Source organism: Oryctolagus cuniculus, chromosome 11 (assembly GCF_051225735.1).
Source record: "Oryctolagus cuniculus isolate XC-2025 breed Fujian yellow rabbit chromosome 11, ASM5122573v1, whole genome shotgun sequence".
NCBI classification, from domain to species: Eukaryota; Metazoa; Chordata; class Mammalia; order Lagomorpha; family Leporidae; genus Oryctolagus; species Oryctolagus cuniculus.
The window spans coordinates 30,403,063-30,418,588 of record NC_142877.1 but is presented as its reverse complement, the minus strand read 5'-3'; the positions used below and the strand labels follow the sequence as shown (position 1 = coordinate 30,418,588).

At 49.0% G+C, this 15,526-nt stretch overlaps 2 long non-coding RNA genes across 2 annotated transcripts; one reads left to right on the top strand and one right to left on the bottom strand.

Annotated features, from left to right (window-relative positions):
- The first annotated feature begins 1,066 nt into the window (after window positions 1-1,066).
- On the top strand, window positions 1,067-9,718 carry LOC149123403 (uncharacterized). Its single transcript, XR_016215900.1, has 2 exons — window positions 1,067-1,994; window positions 9,205-9,718. It is a non-coding gene; the product is annotated as an uncharacterized LOC149123403 (long non-coding RNA).
- Window positions 9,376-14,836, bottom strand: LOC103348227 (uncharacterized). The gene is made up of 3 exons (XR_016215899.1): window positions 14,702-14,836; window positions 10,248-10,304; window positions 9,376-9,507 (listed from the first exon to the last, which is right to left on the bottom strand). It is a non-coding gene; the product is annotated as an uncharacterized LOC103348227 (long non-coding RNA).
- Window positions 14,837-15,526: the final 690 nt, after the last annotated feature.

The window sequence follows — 15,526 nt, the reverse complement described above, 5'->3', positions numbered from 1 at the left end:
AAATGGCAACAAGGGATTTAGAGTGTCAGATGAGCTTAGTTGATAAAGTAGCAGCAGGGTTTGGGAGGATTGGCTCCACTTCTGGAAGAAATTCTGTGGGTGAAACAGCATCACATGGCATTGCACGGCAGAGACCTTCTGCGAAAGGAAGACTCATTGTCTTAAAGATGCGAAGTGTAACTGCCACAACCGCACGGCCACCACACTGATCAGCCAGAACCTGTCAGCGTCCCAGCAAGACCCTCTTCTAGCAAAAGCATTAGGACTTGCTGAAGGCTCAGGTAAAGCTTAGCATTATTTTTTTAACAAAGTTTTTTCTGTATGTTGAGTGCTTTTAGACATAACACTGTATTTCTCACTTAATAGAGTATGTGATAAACAGCCTTTTGTATCCACTGGGAAACAAGGTTACTGTTGCAATATTTATTCCTGTAGTTGTGGAGCAGCACCCACAATGTCTGAGACATGCCTGCATTACTTGTATCTTTAACTTTCTAGCTAGTCTGATTGAACTACAATTCATTAAAGCATAATAAAGTAAAGCTATTTGTTGAGAGCTTGGATAATTCATAGAACAGCTTCCATCTTCAAAATGTCCCTTATTTAATTCAGGCAAGGTATATTTTAAAAAATACAAGATTGTAGCAATTGTTTAAAACAGGAATAGAAGGAAAATTACTGGGTCACTCCTCATGCTCATTTAATGACATGAATGAGTCCTCCTGCCCACACTTCAACCACCGTGGCTCTGCGTTGACCTGTTCTATACCTCCTATTAGAGATGTGCTTCAAAGACGGAGTTTTGTGGCTACAGATATTTGAGATGCCTCTTCAGTGTCTAAGTGGAAAGGTGCTTGTGTGTGTGTTGTGTAGAGGGTAATTTCCTAAGTATCATCTTCCAGTTTCCTTGCTTACTATTTTACTATATCCAACTTAAGCCTGTTTATATTAATTAAACCATGTTTTTCTTTCCAAGATTTCTAATTGGTTCTTCTTTGAGTCCATTTGGTCTTATTTCATTCCTTTCCATTTTTCAATCAAATAAGCCGCAGTTTTTTTTTTTTTTTTTTTTTTTTTTTTTTTTTTTTTTTTAACAGAGGTGTAGCTTACGCCTACCCTTTATACACTCAGTCTATTTAAGGATTTAAGGTCCTTTTCAGGCTCTTGTAATGATTGGTTTTAGTGGCTTTTTCTCAGCACACAGTTCCGCATGCATTTGAGAATTTTGGTGTGCAGGATCCTGTATTTAATCTCTTTCCTTCCCTCTTCTAATCTCTCTAGTGGTCTGGTGGTTGCCTCCCGCAGAAGCTCCAAAACCTCACTCTAAACCCGGGTATGTGACAGCACCCGATAGTTAATGCCAAGAAGGAACTGGGACTCTGCCCCAGAGTTGCCAGTTGACCTTGGGTTTTAGTCCCAGGAGATTTGTATATTCTAGTTTGGTCATTTCCATTTTATCTTTCTGTAGTTTACCCATTTCCTTTTTCTGGGTACAGTTTTCTTCTGTTAAAGATTCTGTTGCTTACATCCAAGAACACGTGACTGTTGGAGTATGGACCTTTGCAGTCCTGTATGTGTGCCCCTACAGGGTGTCTGGAGCACAGATTTGTTGGTCTTGCATGAACTCAACAAATCATCACACAGTATTAAAAACCTCACCAGCTCAGAGGAATGCAGTGGAGACTCCCCACTGGGGACCAGAACTAAGAATGTGGTGTCTGCTTCCCTAACTGCCCAGCACCCACCTTCTCCTTTTGGTGGCAGCGTTGCCTCTTTGGCTGTACCCTCTCCCTGTTGGGTGGTCTGGGGGAAATGCCATCTTTCCCCCCGCCTAGGTCTGGGCACGTGAACAAAGCCAGGACTGGACACTCTGCACGGAGGCCATTGCATCTCGGTCAGAGCGCTGGAAGACAGAACAAGTGCCCAGACGGTTCCCAATCCAGGGTGATGTGAGGGGCTCATGCTGGGGAGCCCCCTGGGTCTTCCTGATGCAGGTGGGTTTTTTTTTGTTTGTTTTTGTTTGTTTGTTTGTTTTGACAGGCGGAGTGGACAGTGAGAGAGACAGAGAGAAAGGTCTTCCTTTGCCGTTGGTTCACCCGCCAATGGCCGCCACAGCTGGTGCGCTGTGGCCGGCGCACCGTGCTGATCCGATGGCAGGAGCCAGGTGCTTCTCCTGGTCTCCCATGGGGTGCAGGGCCCAAGCACTTGGGCCATCCTCCACTGCACTCCCTGGCCACAGCAGAGAGCTGGCCTGGAAGAAGGGCAACCGGGACAGAATCCGGTGCCCTGACTGGGACTAGAACCCGGTGTGCTGGTGCCGCAAGGCAGAGGATTAGCCTAGGGAGTTGCTGCACTGGCACCTGATGCAGTTTTACAGACAGTACTGTTGCTTGTGCCCAAGACTGGGCTGCTAGCATAGGTAGGCACACAGGTCTGTGAAGGCTCAATACAGTTTTTATACACTGAATTCAGCAACTTGTATTTTCTTCCCTTATCAGCTCATTTATGTACCTAGCATTAACAAGAATCATTTATTAATTGAAGCACATTCTAATGTGACTTGTGGGGGATGAATTAACAGCTGGTAGATTATATCTCAGTGAACCAAACAAATGTCTCCGTGAATCAGGAGCCCAGCCTGCACTCCGCTGCCCGTGCATGGTGGGACCAGCGTGGCTTGGAACATCTCATGCATGTTCTCCTCCAAGCATGTCTCTACCATTCTCAACCCGACTCTTCTGTTCACTGCCTCAGAGGGCACTCGTACTTTGCTCTCAGAGTCTGAATCATGGCTGTAAAAAAAGAATGAGATATTACTTTGATGACATGAATTTCTCTCTCCTTTTTTTTTTAAAGATTTATTTATTTATTTGAAAGTCAGAGTTACACAGAAGAGAGACAGAGAGAGAGGTCTTCCATCTGATGGTTCACTCCCCAGATGGCTGCAACAGCCAGAGCTGCACCGATCCAAAGCCAGGAGCTTCCTCTAGGTCTCCCACACAGGTGCCAGGGGCCCAAGGACTTAGGCCATCTTCTGCTGCTTTCCCAGGCCATAGCAGAGAGCTAGATTCGAAGAGGAGCAGCTGGGACTAGAACTGTTGCGCCCATATGGGATGCCAGTGCTTCAGGCCAGGGCATTAACCCGCTACACCACAGCGCTGGCCCCAAATTTCTCTTCTTAATGAGAGTGAAGGGGAAGAGAGACAGAAAGTACAAGTGCTCCTATCTGTTGATTTCACTCCTCAAGTGCGTACACGAGCCAGGGCTGAGCTGGAGCCAGAGCTGGATGCTGTGAAGGAATCCAAGTCTCCCACGTGGTGATAAGAGCCCAACTGCTTGAGCCATCACTGCTGCTCCCCGGGATCTGCTGTAACTGGAAGGCAGATTCAGAAGCTGGAGCCAGGAAACAAACCACTAGGCTACATGCCCACTTCCAGCCTTGTCTTTTGAGTGCTTTTAATGACATTCTATCAGTGCTTGTCAGTCCACTAGGGGAGCAGATCCCACACTAGCACAGAAAGTCTATTTGGCATTTGGTTCCCCTTCCACTTTAGAAACCTATTTCCTGAAACTTCTAGCTTATAACCCTCTCAGCATCTCTCTCACCTCCTTTATATATATTTTATCTATCTATCTATCTATCTATCTATCTATAATCTTCCCATTAGAACATTTATTTCTCAGAAAATAAGTTTCAGATTTATTATAGTAGGTAAAATTCACTCTTGTATTCTTTACAGGCATAGATTTTTCTGTTTATTACCTCTCTTATATCATCTGTCATAAACAATTCTAGAAAGCAAATAGTCACTTTCTACAATACATAGGGCATGCTGTGCTTCACAGCAGACGCGACAGAGACAGAAGGCCCCACCCACAGCAGGGTCTGAGCCGTGCCCGTTCTGAAAGAGCATTTTCAAAAATGAGACTGAGACAGACAGAGATTCAGAGACTGAAAAATAGACTAAGAAGGGAAGGTGGTGGTGGGGAGAAAGAGCAAGAGGGAGAAGGTCCCAAGATCTCACAACACAGGTTAGACAAAGGTCACAGAGTCCACAGCTGACCAGCTACCTGGGGAGAGGGGACGCTCTGGCTCCTGTAAGTTCGCCACACTGTGTGGCCACACAATGGAGGGCTCCAACAATGGAAAGTGTAGGCCTGAATAATTTAGAACAGTATTCTACAATTATATACACCATGTCCTTCCCTAGCCATATGCTGAATTCTGTTTTTATTGTACAAAATCCAAAACCCCATCCTTTGTGTTATCTCACCTCCTTTTTTAAAAAATATTTATTTGAAAGGCAGAGTGACAGGGGAAAAGGAGAGAGAGAACGAGAGAGAATGAGAACTCTTCCGTTTGTTGGTTCACTCCCCAAATGCCGCAACACCACAATGTGGGCCAGGTAAGGTTCCAGATTAATTTTTTCAGATATGAAAGTCAAAATCAGTGCCCACATCAATCCCCCTGGCGATAGTCTCTTGAAGATAGACTTCACAAGTGGCCAGCAGCATAGTATTGTGCTGATATTCAAATACTTAGTCATTTTTATAACAAGTGAGATAGTTTTATAATAATGTCACTCAGCCGATGCCCACAGACAATGAACTGGCTCAAAAGCATTAAGTCTGTGGCAAGAGAAGAGTTACTTAATATTCTGAAAGAGTGGTAAACGACTTGGAAAGAAGAAGTACAAAGATCTTGAGTAGGGGCTGGCGCTGTGGCTCAGTAGGCTCTGTAGTGCCTGCATCCCATATGGGCGCCGGTTCTAGTCCCGGCTGCTCCTCTTCTGATCTAGCTCTCTGCTATGGCCTGGGAAAGCAGTAGAAGATGGCTCAAGTCCTTGGGCCCCTGCACCCTTGTGGAAGACTGGAAGAAGCTCCTGGCTCCTTGTCGCTCCCCCTCTTCATGGAGGAACGACACCAAGCCCTGCCTAGGCTTCATATCCGAGTCACGGCACCACCATGTTGCTCCCCGTCTTCATGGGGGAACGACACTAAACCCTGCCTAGGCTTCATATCCGAGTCACGGCACCATTATGTTGCTCCCCCTCTTCGTGGAGGAACGACACAGGACCCTGCGCTGTTCTTTCGTCTGCTCGGCCCTCCCCGGGTTTGCTGCTGGTTCTTCCCGGGTTGGCTACTGTCCCTTCCACCTCCGTGGAAGGGCGGTTCCCCCTGGCCACTTTCCCCACTTCCGCAGGGGAGCGGCACTCCGCCGGCCGGCTCTCTCGGGGGCTGCTCAGATGTTCCCCTTAGATGTTCCCCTTAGATGTTCCTGGTGCATGCCGTCTCTCTCCTCCTTTATAGTCCTCCTCCGCCAATCCCAACGCCAATCCCAACTCGGCTGCCCACACGCCGAGCACGCTGCTCTCCTCCAATCAGGAGCAAGTCCTACAGTTTATTGGCTGGACTGGAGGCAGCTGTGTAGAAGCTGTTTTCTTCTCTCCCAGCGCCATATTGTGGGAGAGCAGATGCATAGAATAAGTCTTAATTCCAGTAACCTAGTCTAGTCCGAGTTGCTCCCCACAGCTCCTGGCTTTGGATCGGTGCAGCTCCAGCTGTTGTGGCCATTTGGGGAGTGAACCAGCGGACGGAAGACCATTCTCTCTGTCTCTCCCTTCCACTGTCTGTAACTCTACCTGTCAAATAAATAAATAAAATATTAAAAAAAAAAAAAAAAGATCTTGAGTAGGGTTTATGTTGACAATAAGCAAGTGTTTACCCTTGTAAGGCATTAAACACAATGCGGTAGTATCCCCCCCCCCCCGCCCCGCCCAATAGTGAGCTGCTCTGAACTGAAATGGATTAGAATCCCATATGACCTGTAAACAAGAGTGAACAGAGGAACAGAGACTTGACTGTCTTCTGATCCTGGGTATGGAGTGCTTTCAGAGTTTCTTTACAGGTTAAATAGACACCTACCATATGACAGCCCATTTTCTTTCTAGCTGTTGCCCACAAGAAACGAAAGCCTCTGTCCACAGAAAGATGCCGTGTGAGTGTTGCACCCGTACCTGTAACAGCCCCTCCTGAAAACAACCTAGATGTCCACTGACATTGAGTGGACACAACAGTGACGGCTCACACAGGCAGTAGGACACAGCAATAAAGAGCAGCTGACAGACTGAGCCTCACAACTAATTCTACTGAGTCTAAGAAGCAAGACAAAAGCAGGAGTTCACACCCTGTATTTCTACAAACTGGGTCGTGAACATAACCCACAGGTGCAGAACACAGGTCAGAGGCTGCAGAGGAAGGGGTCACAGAGGCAGGAGGACATTGAGGGCACTGAGGGGTGTGCTCTGTATTGATCGGGCTGGCTTTGTGGGACACCAGTATGTCAAGACTCACTATTGCTGCTGATTGTACGTGAATTTGGTTTCAGCAAAGCTGTGGGGTGGGAGGTAACAGGTCACACGATGAACATAAGGAGTAGAGCCTACCACCAATCAGTTCATTTCAGAGGCACGTGGGTGCATGCACACACACACATACACACACATTTGCTTGACTGACAGTGCTTGTGAGTTTAAGGTTTGTTTTTTATATCCCAGTCCCATAGAGATAGGGACAGACCAGACCTGTTTGGAAATAAGCCAGATTTTACAAGAAAGTCCACGAGGGCTGAGCCCCAGAGCAACAGAACCTGGAGCCGTGGGGTGTGGAGGTGTCTGCAGGGGAGGTGGGCGTGTGTGTGTGTGTGTGTTGGGGTGGGGTTGCCTCGCCTGCCTACCAGACTCATTTGTTGAGGGCGGTAACTGGAAGATCTGGGCCCTTCTCCAGGACACCAGCTTTCCTCCCATCTGGCTTTATTGCTTCTGTTGGGCACAGACAGCCCAGAGGTTTCCTGGGAAACAGGCACAGGACATGACTGGCTGTAAAGCACTGGCCCTTGGAAGTTAAAAACCCAAATATATGATTATAACTTGGCGTACTACATATAGACAGATGCTCCTTGACTTACAGGGTGGTTACAACCCAATAAACTCATAAGTTGACAATACTATAAATCACAAATGCAATTAACTGTGGCACAGCAGGTTAAGCCTGGGCTTGGGACACCTGCCTCCCATATAGGAGTGACTGGCATCAAGTCCTGCTCTGCCTTCCAGTCCAGCTTTCTGCCTACGCACCTGGAAGGCAGCAGCTGATGGTGCAAGTTCTTGAGTCCCCACCACCCACCCGAGAGATTCAGAAGGCGCTGCTGGCTCCTGGGCCCAGCCCAGACTGTGGTAGGCATTTGGGCGGTGAACTAGAAGAAGGAAGATTTTTCTCTGTGCGTCTCTCCCTTTCTCTCTCATTGCCTTTCAAAAAAAATGTTTTTAAATGCATTTTGGGGTCAGCATTGTGGTTCAGCAAGCTAAGCTGCCACTTGCAATGCCAGAATCCCACATTGGAATGCTGGTTCAAGTCCCAGTTACTCCACTTCCGATCCAGCTCCCTGCTAATGCACCTAGGAAAGCAGCAGAGGATGGCCCAAATACCTGAGCCCCTGCCACCCATATGGGAGACCAGGATGGGATTCCTGGCTCCTGACTTTGGCCTGGCCCACAGCCAGTCATTGTGACCATTTGGGGATTAACCAGCAGATGAAAGATTCTCGTTCTTTCTTTCTCTCTCTGTCTCCTCTTTGAATGACTAAATTTTTTTTTAAGATTTATTTATTTGAAAAAGTTACAGAGAGAGGTAGACAAAGAGAGTCTTCCATCTGCTGGTTTACTCCCCAAATGGCTGCAATGGCCAGAGCTCAGCTGATCCAAATCCAGGAGCCAGGAGTTTCTTCCAGGTCTCCCCTCTTGGGTACAGGGCCCCAAGCACTTGGGCCAGCTTCCACTGCTTTCCCAGGCATCATTAGCAGGGAGCTGGAGCACAAGTGGAGCTGCCGGGACTTGAACCAGTGCCCATATGGGATGCCGGTGCTGCAGGCCAGGACTTTAACCTGCTGTACCACCCCTAAATCTTTAAACAAATTCATTTAAGAGAAGAGCATTTGGTAGAGCAGTTAGGGCTCTTCTTGGGATGTCTGCATCTCGTATCTGAGGGTCTGATTCTTCCACTTCCCTGATTCTAGCATCCTACTAATGTGCACCTGGGAGGCAGAAAGTGATGGCTTGGGTGGTTGGGTCCCTGCTGCCCACGTGGAAGACAGGGACTGAATTCCCAGTTCTTGGACATTTGGTGAGTGACCTACTGGCTGTGAGCACATCCTCTCCCTCTCAGAAAAAAATTATTTAATTCACCTCACCCATTGAGCATCATGGCTTAACCTAGCCTACCTTAAATACGCTGAACACAAACATTAACCTATAGTTGAGCAAAATCATCCAGCACAAAGCCATTTTATAATAAAGTGTTGAATATCTCATGTGATTTACTGGATACTATTTTGAAGTGAAAATAGAATGCTTATATGGGTTCTCACCATTAATGCACAGCACTGAAATCACACTGAATTGACACTGAGGTGAACATTATAGTGGACAAAGTCATCAGTCTCGGGCTGGGAGGTGTGGCTCACTGCCGATGCCCACATCGAAAGAGAACGTCCATCGAGTATCTGTCCTTAGGGTGGGAGAAGACCAACATTCAAAGCACAGCTTGTGCTGACTGTATCACTTTCATCATCCTAAAGTTGGAAAGTCATCAGCTGAGCTGTCATAAGTTAGGCACCACCTGTATATTTTCAGTCTTTCCTATGCATAGAGTGTGTTTTATTTTCAACAAAATTGTGGGATTTTTTCATTTTCATGGCTTAGTATATAAGTAAAATTGGACTTCAGTAAAGATAGATTTAAAACAGCATCATACCAGCTCTCTGCTGTGGCCTGGGATAGCAGTGGAAGATGGCCCAAGTCCTTGGACCCCTGCACCCACATGGGAGACCTGGAGGAAGCTCCTGGCTCTGGCTTTAGATTGGTGCAGATCCAGCCATTGCAGCCGTCTGGGGAGTGGACCAGTGGATGGAAGACCTCTCTCTCTGTCCCTACCTCTCTCTGTAACTCTTTCAAATAAATAAAATAAATCTTAGAAAAAAAGCATTATAGATGTGCTTTGACAATTACAGATGTGCTTAAAACAAATGAAACATAGCAAAGAAACAGGAGAGATAATTAGCAAGTGCTAATAGATAATGAACCAAAACTTGAAAATTTTTCAGAACACAAGTTTGCAATTAATTTACTCCATAAATTGACTCAACAGCAGAATGGAGACAACACAGGCAAGAATTGGAGAACTTAAAGACAACAAAAATAACCCAATCTGAACAGAGAATGTAGGCTGAAGGAAAAGTGAGCAATGCAGTCTCAGGAGCACGTGAGAAGTGAAGCCAACAACCATCCATGTCATCGGAGTCCCGGAAGAAGAGGATGAAGCTGAGAGGATTCCAAGGGCGCGGCATTGTGCGGCAAGGAGTAAACCGCCCCTTGTGATGCTGCATTCGGTACCGGAGCAGCCATTCAAGTCCCGGCTGCTCTGCTTCCAACTCAGCTCCCTGCTCTGTGCCTGGGAAGGCAGCAGACAATGGTTCAAGTCCTGGGGACCCTGCCACCATGTGGGAGACCCAGATGAAGCTCCTGCTCCAGGCTGGCCCAGACCTGGCTACTGCAGCAGTTTTAGGAGTGAAAATTCTGTGTGTGTGTGTTTGTCTCTCTCTTTCTCTCTGCCTCGCAAATAAATCTTTATAAAAATAGCATGGCTGCTTTTAAAAGCTAAATACCACCACGTGTGATGGCTGATTTTATAGTGCTAACTGGGTTAATGAACACTTGGCATCTTTTGGGTGTGTCTGTGAGCCTGACTGGGCTGGGTGGGAAGTCCTGGCTGCAGTGTGTGGGCACCACCCAGCAAGTGGGGGTCCAGGCAGAATGGACACAGGAGGTGAGAGCTGGGCCACATTTGTCTCCTGCCATGGACATCAGTGTCTGCGCTTGGGCTCCAGGTCCCATGTCGGTGGCCCCTGGCTGGTGGTCAGGCAGCCTCACACTGAAAGTGAGCCCCTTGGCTTCCCTGGTTCTGAGGCCCTTGAACTTCAACTGAGCCCTGCTACCAGCAGCCCAGGCTCTCCAACCTGTAGATCACCTGTCTTGGGACAGCTGCTGTGACTGCGGGAGCCAATGACCCTAATAAATCCCCCTTACATAGATAGCCTGTCGGTTCTGTATCTTTAGAGAACCCTGACTAATGCAGCCTATGACCCAGCCCTCACACCCCTGGGTGTTTATCTCAAAGAAACAAAAACTTACATCCACACAAAACTGCACAGGACAGTTCATAGCGGCTTTATCTGCAATGGCCCCAAACTGAAAAATAGCACAAATGTTGATCAACAGGTGAATGGTTCAACAGACTGTGATACAGCTACACCATGGAAATTATTCAGCAATAAAAAGGAACACACTCCTGATGGTGCAGAACACGTTAGAGCTGAGCTGCCCAGGGAGTAGTGAGAGCCCCATCCTTCGTCACGGGATGGGTGACTCTCATCAACTGCCTTTTGGACTAAGTGACCTTGAACACTTATAATGAGATTCGATGAGCGTTGACTGCAAGTGCTAATAGCCTGCTTGAACCCCGCCCCCACCTCCAGCCCTGCCAACCTCACCAAAGGTGTCACAAACTCTGGGCTTCCCTGCAAAGCCATGGGGGGGGGGGCCTCTTGGGAGTCAGTAGGAGGGGTTGAGAAAGGAGCTTACCAGGTGAGTTTCTGTTGCTTTCTAGATAATCTGATGGCATCAGCCATGTCCCCACCTTGAGTCTCACCAATGACCCACTGCTGAAATGAGTCACCACAGGAGTGCAACACGGCCCCCACGCCCCATGCCCTCTCCCTGGCCCTCCCCACCAAACCAGGCCTGGAGTCCCCCCAGCAGTGGACAAGCCATAACCCCCTCCAATGCACAGGTCTGATGACATCTGAAGATGTGGAATTTTTTTTAAAGACTTACTTACTTGAGACGCAGAGTTACAGAGAGAGAGAGGGCGTCACAGAGAGGTCTGTCTTCTGCTGGCTCATCCCCCAAATGGCTGCAACAGGCAGAGCTGAGCCAATCAGGAGCCAGGTCTCTCACGTGGGTGCAGAGGTCCAAGCACTTTTGGCCATCCTTCACTACTTTCCCAGGCCATTAGTAAGGAGCTGGATCGGAAGAGGAATTGAACCAACGCCCATGTGGGATACCCGTGCCTTAGGTGGAGGCTTAGCCTACCACGCCACAGCGCCAGCCCCATGTGGACATTTTGATATGCAAACAAAAGATGTCATCGGGGCCCTGGGCAATCTCAGAACAAGATGGTTTCACAACCACTTCCTCTTGCTAAGTAAACAAACCAGTGAGGCTTCCCTCTTGCTCAAGGGGACTTTCAGTGGTCCATGGACAGCAAGTTATTTCCCCCTAACCTGAGCCTTCCTCCTCCCACCCTGCTTCCTCTTCTCCATTCTCCACCCTGTCCTGCCTGGCCCCTGCACATGCCTGAGCCTCACCCTCGGGACCACACGGCATCTCTAAGCCTCTTCTCTTTCCCTCTCACACTCCCACCACTTCTCCTGGCCCCCAGTCTCACCCGCTCCCACTGCTGCTTCTGGCCCTCACTCTCACCTGCCCCCAAAGTGACAGGGAAAGATTCGGGCATGGCTAATGGCAGGTGGGAATTTGTTCTCTGCCTGTCGGATGTTAGATGTCCAAGCGCCCGTTCCAGAACCTGCCTCAGCTGAGCTGGCCCCTCTGGGCCAAGCAGTGCCTGAGTTAAGACTGGATTCCTCCAAGGACATTCTGTTCCACCTTCCCTGTTCCTGCCTCTCTGGTCATAAAGCAGCCGCATTAGAACAAGGGCGGCTGTTTGTCGCAGCTTGGGGTGCCTGCTTCCCACAGCAGAGAGCGCTGTGGAGTCCTGGCTTCTCAGCTTCCGCTCCAGCTTCCTGCTAATGCATACCCTGGCAGGCAACAGGTGATGACTCAAGGGCTTAGGTCCCTGCCACCCACATGGGAGGCCTGGATAGAGTTCCGGCTCCTGGCTTGGGCCTGGCCCAGCCATGGCTGTTACGGGCATTTGGGGAGTCAACCAGCAGGTTGAAGATCTTAGTCTTTCCTGTCTTCCAAATAAAAGAAAAAAAAATTTAAAAAGTAAATAAATAAAATACATTAAAAAAAGAAAATAAGACATGAAATATAGGCATAAAAAGGGTATCTTTTCTTCTTTTTTTTCCCTAGGTATGTATTCTTGACAACATCTTGCTCTATCTAACATTACAATGAATGTGTATACCCTGGAAACACAACAGACCAGCTGATGGGGAGACAAGGAACCAGAAGCCAGGAGGGTGTATACATCTCATAGTGTAGAGAGTGTAGCTGCACATCTAGAACTTTCTACCTTCTGCTTGCCCTGCCTTGCTCTCCAGTTGCTGGGGCCTTGTTGCAACAGCTTCCCACAGAACCTGGAATTATTTACAATGAATGTTGGGTAAAAGTCCTTGGAGCTGAACCACAGTGAAGAAAGCCATTCTCCCTGAATTGGGCCAACTGGTGAGCAGGCCACGCTCCTGCCCAGACCCTCAGCACAGACCTTGGCACAGATGCTTAGCCAAAGGCATGCACTGCAAGCCAAACCAAACAGAAATTGCATCAGATGAATCTTTCTTCCCTTTTGTAATTCCTTGGTTCGTCAGGAAGATGGAAATAAACTCGACTGCTACCATTTAACCCAGGGTTGGTTCTACATCCTGCTTCCCTCTGGAAACCCCACGCCTCTGACACAATCTATACTATGGCTGCCCCTCTTCCTGGACATAACTTAAAAGTGGCTCTTAAGGGCCAGCACTGTGGTGCAGTGGGCTAAGCCTCCACTTGAGGCACTGGCATCCATATGGGAACCAGTTCAAGTACCGGCTGCTCCCCTTCCCATCCAGCTCTCTGCTATGGCCTGGGAAAGCAGTGGAAGATGACCCAAGTCCTTTGGCCCCTGTACCCACATGGGAGACTTGGAGGAAGCTCCTGGCTTCAGATCAGCCAAGTTCCGATCACTGTGGCCATTTGGGGAATGAACCAGCAAATGGAAGACTTCTCTCTCTGTCTCTCCCTCCCTGTCTGTAACCCTACCTCTCAAATAATAAGTAAATCCTAAAAACAAAACAAAACTCATTAAAAAAAAAGTGGTTCCCAATGCCTGGTTTGAGACCCAGCTCTGTTCCCGATTCCAGCTCCCTAGTGATACACACCCTACGAGGCAGCAGGTGATGGCCCATGTATTTGTGTCCCTGTCACTCATGTGAGACACCTGCACAGTTCCCAGTTCCTGACTTTAGCCTGGCTGTTGCGGGCATTTGGGGAGTGAACCAGCTGGTGGGAGATCTCTGTGTCTCTGACTTTTGAATTAATAAGATGAAAAATAAATCTGGGGCCGGCACTATGGTGCAGCAGGTTAAGCTGCAACTGCACGGCCAGCATCCCATATGGGCACTGGTCAACTCCTGCACTTCCTGAACACTCCCATGCCTGTCGACCTCACAGCTCGGGGCAGCTTTCCTGGAACATTCTCCCTGCTTCCATGAGGAACTGCTGCTCCCACCACCTCTTGTTACAGACGTGTGCCAAAGCCTGGGGATGGATTCCCTGAGGGTTTCACTCACCTCCTCACTGTCGCGTTCTGCACCAGCCTCCTGTGCTTGGGGATATCCTACACCTGTCTGTTTCCTGCCCGTGATTGTACTGTCTCTTGTGGTGCCCACTGCCCTGGTCATAACCCAAGCCTGGCCTATCTGGCATCAACTCCCCCTCCCAACCGAAATCTGGCCGCTTCCCACCAAGGCATCGACGCCACCACCGCCTCTCCAACGCCCACTTCCTGCCTCCCCCAGCTCTGGTCACACAGTTGGGGGTTGGAGTCATACTCTTGCCCTGAAGGCGTCATCACCTCCCCCTGATTATTTCATCTCCTGTCCAGGTCCCACTCCGCGCCCATATGGGTGAACATGGCTGAGAGCGCCAGGAGCCCTTCTGACAGGCCACTAAGTGACCTCAGCCGGTGTGCAGGGCTGGCCTGAGATCTGTGACGGCTCCCTGTCCGTGCACCCTCCCATGCTCCCAGGTGACATTCTACTTGCCCTTGGAAGAACACAAAAGGCCTTAGCCTTAGCCAAGTTCATGTTTGTTGTTGTTGTTTTTTTTTTTTTTCTCTAGATGGATCACTTAGCAAAGTTGTGTGAGGTTTCATTTCCTGAATTTGTAAGAGAAATAATGCCAAGTGCGCATGTCCAAAAATCAGACATGCTATTTTTAGTGACAACCTACCAGCCACATACTCGCTGATGGAACTTGGCATGTTCAATTTAAAAAAGAAGAAAAAGAAGAAGAAGGTGGCGGGGTCCTCTGGTTTCCTACTTAGTTTATCCCAAACTGAATCTGGCTTCTCCTCCCCGACCTGGTGGGTGCCTGAGCCAGGCAGCGGAGTGCGGTGGGGGCGGGAGTGCCCGGGAGCTGTGTGTGGGGATGGGTCAGTGTGCAGCTCAGACTTTATTTACCATCCCTGCCTTTAGCCCTCCTGACTTCTCAGCTGTTCTTCATTTCAGCGCTGCCTCACCCCACACCCACCTGCCAGGAACTGGGAAGAGTCCCCCCCCCACCATGTCCCCTGAGTCCTGGCCAACTGCAAACTAACCACGTGGCTGGAAGCCACCATGAGAAGGCCCGCTGCGTGCGCTCACCTGTCCCCTCTCCCCGCGCGTGTCGGTCAAGGCAGGGCATTCCCTGTGTAAACCTTGTCCCACAGTTGAGTGGGGCCGGCTGGGGGCTCATCATGGATCCTAGGAGACTTTTCCTGGAGAGCAAAGCGCTAATTCCTGTTACGAATTCCAAGCTCAGGGCTGTTCTCAGAGGTGCCAGAATGAACGTGTAATGGTCGTATTAGTGGCAAAGTATTCCTGATGAACACAAGTTCCCCTCTGTTGAGAACCTGAGCCCTTCGCCCTGGCCCTTGCGAAGCAGTAAAACAGCAGACAGGAGCACCACCCAGTGGGGCCCTGGTGTACTGCTGGAGTGTTGAGAGTCCGCCCCTAAGCGAGCGCACCTGTCCTACTGGCTGAGTTCGGGTCTTGTCATTACTTTCCCCACCTGCAGAGGGTGGGTAATAATCACTTCACAAGATGGCTGCAATAAAGCTTAATGAGATCACGCGTGGAAGGCATATTTCAACAAACTTTTGCTTTAGTATTCTTTTGTATCTGAACTGTAATTTGTTTTCCCATCGGTGAAAAGGAACCGCCGTAAGCCGGTTGACATGTGGAACAAATGTTAAAAACTACTTTAGGGGCCGGCGCTGTGTTGTAGCGAGTAAAGCCACCTGCAGTGCCGGCATCCCATATGGACGCCGGTTTGAGTACCAGCTGCTCCACTTCCAATTCAGCTCTCTGCTATGACCTGGGACAGCAGGAGGAGATGGCCCAAGTCCTTGGGCCCCTGCACCCACGTGGGAGACCCAGAAGAAGCTCCTGGAGGCTGATGTCAGCCTGGCCCAGTGCAGATCATTGCAG